The sequence below is a fragment of the Schistocerca nitens genome, chromosome 2 (genome assembly GCF_023898315.1).
Source record: "Schistocerca nitens isolate TAMUIC-IGC-003100 chromosome 2, iqSchNite1.1, whole genome shotgun sequence".
NCBI lineage: Eukaryota > Metazoa > Arthropoda > Insecta > Orthoptera > Acrididae > Schistocerca > Schistocerca nitens.
In genome coordinates, this window is record NC_064615.1 from 135709291 (window position 1) to 135716600 (window position 7310).

The window sequence follows — 7310 nt, forward strand, 5'->3', positions numbered from 1 at the left end:
GATGTCATTATGTAAGAACACTATATTCAACTGAAATAATTAATATGAAGTACTAATAATGTTGGTCAACTTACGTATTTTGGATCTCCTTAAATAAAAATTACCCAGTGAAACCTATTTATTCACTAGGACTGTTTTCACTCACTATTCACGTAAACACATCTATTTTAAACAAGAACCACTGTAATTTTTAATAATTCACGTTATTTACTTATGCATGCAAATGAGAGAAGTCAATAGATGTACCTTTGAAAAACGGCCTTTTTGCAACAAAGAATTGTTCTGACAAGTTGACAGATCTGTCTGTCATTTTAATGACCTGTTAAATTATGTCACTCGATGTAAATTAATAACTTTTTTGCACAAATTACGATAACAGATGGATGCCTGACTTATAAACCACATCTCTTCTTAGTAGTTCTTTGACGATGTTATAAATACAAGCAGCGAGAAGCCTCGTCTGCTCAGTCTGGATAGAACTTTTGTACAGTGTGTATGTTATTGTCTTATGTGGAAAAACAATTGAAGATGTTGTAAAAGAAGTGTTACTCTGTACTGTGATAACGTCTTTGGGTGGTCAGCGGAATTAAGATAGCTACCACGCCAAAAAATAGTTCAAGTTCACTTAGACTGTCGTTCATTATTTATGAACAGGCACATCAACAACACGGGACCTCATCTGTTTACCCCTAGACGAAGACATATAGAGCCAACATTAACATCAAGATACAGCAGTGAACCAACCAGCAGCAGCAGCAACTACTACAATACAATTTAATGGCGCGAACCCAATTCTCTACATCAAGTGCTAACAAGCTTCGTATATTGGAGTGATATAGTGCGAATATAGGAAAATCAACGACTGGGCGACCATTATAAACTGAACATCTCACTTTGCGGTATTCAAGTACTCCGTGAGCAATCGGGTGATTCCTGACCACCGAACTATTGTGATTCGTACATCACTAGCTGAAGTGAAGCTCCAGGGTGTTACCGCCCTGACTCATGCACTTTTATAAAAGTACATCGTTTACTCTTTACGTTATATACATTAAACAAACACGACAGAGAAATGAGCTATCATTAGCTGAAATAGGCAAAATGAAAGGGGAAGGTAATTATACTTCTATAAAGAAACAATTCAGTACATATGAAGAGTAGGAAGCATTATTACAATTAAAAAGGCATTAACACTAACTATTATTACTCTTGGACACTTAGTACTTATGACAGTGTACTTAAACCTTTGGCGCCTTCGAGATGTATATGTGAGTCATTTCCGACTTCTTGATGTAGCAAGTCCATCGGTGTCACCCCCGCCAGGTTAGCCAAGATGCTGCTTCCTAGACTCGGGTAGGCACATCAAACCTTGATCGAATCCACCCAGCGGATTAACGACGAGGGCCAGTGTGCTGGCCGGGCTGGATGTCGTTTTTAGACAGTTTTCCACATCCCACTAGATGAATACTGGGTTGGTCCCCTCGTCCCACCTCAGTTACACGCCTCAGAGACATTTGACACACGTTCGCACTATTTCATGGTTTACACTAGACGCAGACAGCTGGGGTACACTATTTCTGTCCTGGCAGATATGGGAGGCGACAGGAAGGGCATCCGGCCACCCCTTACAATTAACCATGCCAAATCCGACTTTAGTATTGGGGCCCCACTCTACATTACTGCCAGATGTATCCAAGATATCGGCGATGACGTCATCCAAGATGGCGGCATGTAGACTTGGCAACTGCACATGATATCATCCAAGATGGCGGCGATGACGTCATTCAAGATGGCAGATTTTGGCGGGAAGATAGGTCAATTGGGCTACCTCCTCTAAACTAACCCCTCCCCTTCCCTCCCCCAGAAAAATGCAAGAAGTTCAAATTCTTACAGGATAATGTATCACACCACAGTTATCTCAGCTAACCTAATAAAATGGCGGGAAAATAGGTCACTTGGACTACCTCCACTAACCTAACCCCATCTCCCCCAGAAAATGGGGTAAGTTCAAATTCCATCAGGACAATGCAAACACCTACGAAAATGGCGGGAAAACAGGTCACTTGGGCTACCTCCACTAGCCTAAGTCATCCAACTGCCACCTCATCCTAGGAACTGGCGCGAAGTTTGAATTTTGGGGGAAAAGAAAGATCACTAGGGCTATCTATACTAACCTAACAAAATGGCCGGAAAGAAAGGGCGGTTGGGCCACCTCCACTAACCTAAGTTACCCGACCGCCACGTCCTCCTAGGGATTCATGGAAAAAGGACTCGATCTGTGCTGGACGTAAGTCTTTATTTTTAGTATTTATTTAAACAATTATAGGCACTATCACGATCCAGTGTGTTCACCAGGAGGTGGACTGCAACTGACCTAGTACAAAGTACCACCGCCAGAGGGCGTTCTCGTCCATGATGTAATCCAAGATGGCGTCATGACGTCAGCTGATGACGCGAGTACCGTTATCCAAGATGGCGGGAAACCATGTGTTCGCCACGAGGTCCGGATCTAGTACACGCGAATTACCTGACTTTTGAGTAGACAACTAATGATACATACTTCCACAAACCTACCAACAATCTGTCAGGTCCCTGATACACATAATCAATGATGTATTTCGTTCCAAAGACGAACAAGCTAGTTATTAAGCTGCTGGTCATAATGTTTTGGCTCATCAGTGTGACTTGCGGTCATGCCTGCTTTTTAATGTGTCAGATATGCCTAAGATTTAATAACAATAACAATATAAGATATAAAATTTCATAATCTTGTAATGATAAAGAATTGTTTAGTTACAGTAAAATATATACAATGTTTTAATATAATCAATATACACTGAGGTGACAAAACTCATGGGGTAGCCATGCGCACATATAAAGATGGAGGTAGTATCGCGTACACAAGAATAAAAGGGCAGTGCATTGGCGGAGCTGTCATTTGCTCTGAGGTGATTCGTGTGAAAAAGTGCCCGACGTGGTTATGGCCGTACGCCAGGAATTAACAGACTCTGAACGCGAAATTTTAGCTGGAGCTAGACGCATGGGACATTCCATTTCGCAGATCGTTAGGGAATTCAATATTCCGAGATCCACAGTGTCAAGAGTGTGCCGAGAATAGCAGATTTCAGGCATTGCCTCTCACCACGCCCAACGCAGTGGCCAACGACCTACACTTAACCACCGAGAGAAGCGACATCTGGTTAGAGTTGTCGGCACTAACATACAAGCAACAATACGAGAAATAACAACAAAAATTAATGTGAAACGTGAGATGATCATATCCTTTACGACAGTGCGGCAAAATTTGGCGGCAGTAGGCTATGACAGCAGACGGTCGACGCGATTGCCTTTGCTAGCACCACGATATCGCTTGCAGCGCCTTTTTGGTTCAAAATTGTTCAAATGGCTCTAAGCACTATGGGACTTAGCATCTGAGATCATCAGTTCCCTAGGCTTAGAACTACTTAAACCTAACTAACCTAAGGACATCACACTCATCCATACCCGAGGCGGGATTCGAACCTGCGACCACAGCAGCAGCGCGGTTCCGAACTGAAGCGCCTAGAACCGCTCAGTCACATCGGCCGGCACCTCTTTTGGGCTAGTGATCATATTGGTTGGACCCTAGACGACTGGAAAATCGTGGCCTGGTCAGCTGAGTGCCGATTTCAGTTGGTAAGAGCTGGTGGCAGGGTTCGCGTATGACCCAGGCCCCACGAAGTCATGAACCTAAGTTGTCAATAGGGCATTGTGCAGGCTGGTGGTGGCTCCATAAAAGTGTGAGCTGTGCTTAGGTGGAATGGACTGGGTCTTCTAAATGTTCGGCTGCTTGGAGACCATTTACAACCATTCATGGACGTTATTTTCCCAAACAACGAAGTTAGTAAGTTAGTTCCATTGATCAATAGCACGGAAAAACCGTTATGATGTGGAAAGTGTCAAATGCACAAGAAATGCGCACAAGAAAGAAGTTTCTTTTCTTTTTTTTGTTTACATTATAGTGTTATACCTAAATATTTCTATCATCTATCCCATTCCCTTAAATGGCACAAAATGCATATATTGTATCTCCAGATTTATTTACTCATATTCAAGAATTCACCTATGGTATAGAAGGAGTTGTCAAGGATGTATGATTTCAATTTGTTTTTGAAACAATTACTGCTGTCTGTCAGACATTTTATTTCATCTGGTAATTTATCAAAAAGTATTATAGCAGCGTATTTTCCCCCTTTCTGTGCCAAAGATTGGTTAAGTAAAGGATAGTGTAGGTCTTTCTTTTTCCTGATATTGTAATCATGAATGTCGCTGTTGATTTTAAACTGGTCCATGTTGTTGATAAAAAATTTCATTAGTGAGTAAATGTGCTGTGAAGCAGTTGTAAGAATTCCTAGCCTTTTAAACAGATGCCTACAAGATGTGCGACTATGAACCCCACACGTTATTCTAACTACTTTCTTTTGAGCAGTGAATACCTTTTGCCTAAGTGTTGAGTTGCCCCAGAATATTATTCCGTATGACATGAGAGAGTGGAAGTATGCAAAGTATGTTAGCTTACTAATTTCTACATCCTCAAAATTTGCAATTATTCTGATTGCAAAAGTTGCTGCACCTAGTCGCCTTAGGATATCCAAAATATGACTTTTCCAATTAAGATTCTCATCTATATGTACACCCAAAAACTTAGTATGCTCTACCCTGGCTACTGACTTCTTTTGATGTGTTATGTTTATTGAAGGAACTATACTTTTTGCAGCAGAAAAGTTCAGAGCAAGCCCATTCGCAGAAAACCAATTAATAACTTTTCCAAATTCCTTATTTGTATCATTTTCTATCGGACATTCTTTTACTGAATTAATAATTATGCTTGTATCATCAGCAAACAGTGTCAGTTCAGCGTCTTGTTTGACATAAGAAGGGAGGTCATTCACATATATCAAGAACAGGAGGAGACCCATGATCCAACCTTGTGGAACACCTAATGTAATTCCACCCCAGTTAGATGAAGTGGCAAACTCCTTTGAAACACTTGAAGCATATAAAGAGACTTTTTGCTTCCTGCTCTGTAGATATGACTTAAACCACTCATATGCTGTTCCATTTATACCATAGAATTGTAATTTCTCCAACATAATGTCATGGTATAATAATTCCAATCCCAAAGAAAGCAGGTGTTGACAGATGTGAAAATTACCGAACTAGCAGTTTAATAAGTCACAGCTGCAAAATACTAACACGAATTCTTTACAGACGAATGGAAAAACTGGTAGAAGCGGACATCGGGGAAGATCAGTTTGGATTCGGTAGAAATATTGGAACACGTGAGGCAATACTGACCTTACGACTTATCTTAGAAGAAAGATGAAGGAAAGGTAAACCTACGTTTCTAGCATTTGTAGACTTAGAGAAAGCTTTTGACAATGTTGACTGGAATACTCTCTTTCAAATTCTAAAGGTGGCAGGGGTAAAATACAGGGAGCGAAAGGCTATTTATAATTTGTACAGAAACCAGATGGCAGTTATAAGAGTCGAGGGGCATGAAAGGGAAGCAGTGGTTGGGAAGGGAGTGAGACAGGGTTGTAGCCTCTCCGCAATGTTATTCAATCTGTATATTGAGCAAGCAGTAAAGGAAACAAAAAAACAAAAGAAAAATTCGGAGAAGACGTTGTAATTCTGTCAGAGACAGCAAAGGACTTGGAAGAGCAGTTGAACGGAATGGACAGTGTCTTGAAAGGAGGATATAAGATGAACATCAACAAAAGCAAAAGAGGATAATGGAATGTAGTCGAATTAAGTCTGGTGATGCTGAGGGTATTAGATTAGGAAATGAGACACTTAAAGTAGTAATGGAGTATTGCTATTTGGGGAGCAAAAAACTGATGATGGTCGAAGTAGAGAGGATATAAAATGTATACTGGCAATGGCAAGGAAATCGTTTCTGAAGAAGAGAAATTTGTTAACATTGAGTATAGATTTAAGTGTCAGGTAGTCGTTTCTGAAAGTATTTGTATGGAGTGTAGCCATGTATGGAAGTGAAACTTGGACGATAAATAGTTTGGACAAGAAGAGAATAGAAGCTTTCGAAATGTGGTGCTACAGAAGAATGCTGAAGATTAGATGGGTGGATCACATAACTAATGAGGAGGTATTGAACAGAATTGGGGAGAAGAGAAGTTTGTGGCACAACTTGACAAGAAGAAGGGACCGGTTGGTAGGACATGTTCTGAGGCATCTAGGGATCACAAATTTAGCATTCGAGGGCAGCGTGGAGGGTAAAAATCGTAGAGGGAGACCAAGAGATGAATACACTAAGCAGATTCAGAAGGATGTAGGTTGCGGTAGGTATTGGGAGATGAAGAAACTTGCACAGGATAGGGTAGCATGGAGAGCTGCATCAAACCAGTCTCATGACTGAAGACCACAACAACAACAATGTCATGGTTCAGACAATCAAATGCTTTGGATAAGTCACAGAATATTCCTACTGGTGACATTTTACTATTTAAAGTGGACAGTGAAATTGTATATTGCTGTTTCAGTGGAACAACATTTCTGAAATCCGAACTGTGATTTACTAAGTATCCCATTACTGTTGAGGTGGCTAACCACTCTTGAGTACATTACTTTCTCAAAGACTTTTGAAAATGCTGTAAGCAAGGATACTGGCCGATAATTATTGACATCTGTGGTTTCCCACTTTTTGTAGAGAGGTATGACAGTGGCATATTTTAATCTGCCTGGAAAAATACCCTGAGTCAGTGATGCAGTACATATGTGACTCAAAACATCAGCTGTAATTGCTCAACATCGTTTTAATAACTTGGTAGACATGTTACCTACTCCAACAGAATATTTATTTTTCAAAGATTTAATAATTTTCCTTATTTCACAAGAGGTTGTTACATGAAACTTAATCTGACTAAAATTTTTCAAAACTGACTCTTCCATGTACTGTCTGGCTTTTTCTTTTGAACTATTCTCACCAATTTTTCTCCTACACTTAAGAAGTGATTGTTAAATGATTGGCTACCTGTGTACTGTTGGTTAGGATAGTCCGATTCTCTTTAACAGTAATACTACCTACCCAGTGGTTACTTTTCCTGTCTCCCTTCTAACAATATTCCATACTGATTTGATTTTATTGCTGGAGTTGTTAATTTCTTCTCTAACATACATATTTCTTGATTTTCTTACAACTTTTCTCAGTATGTTACAATGTTTATGGATGGCTGTGGGCCATCTCACCGGGCCACAATTGTTCACAATTGGTTTGAAAAACATTCTGGACGATTCGAGCGAATAGCTTGGCC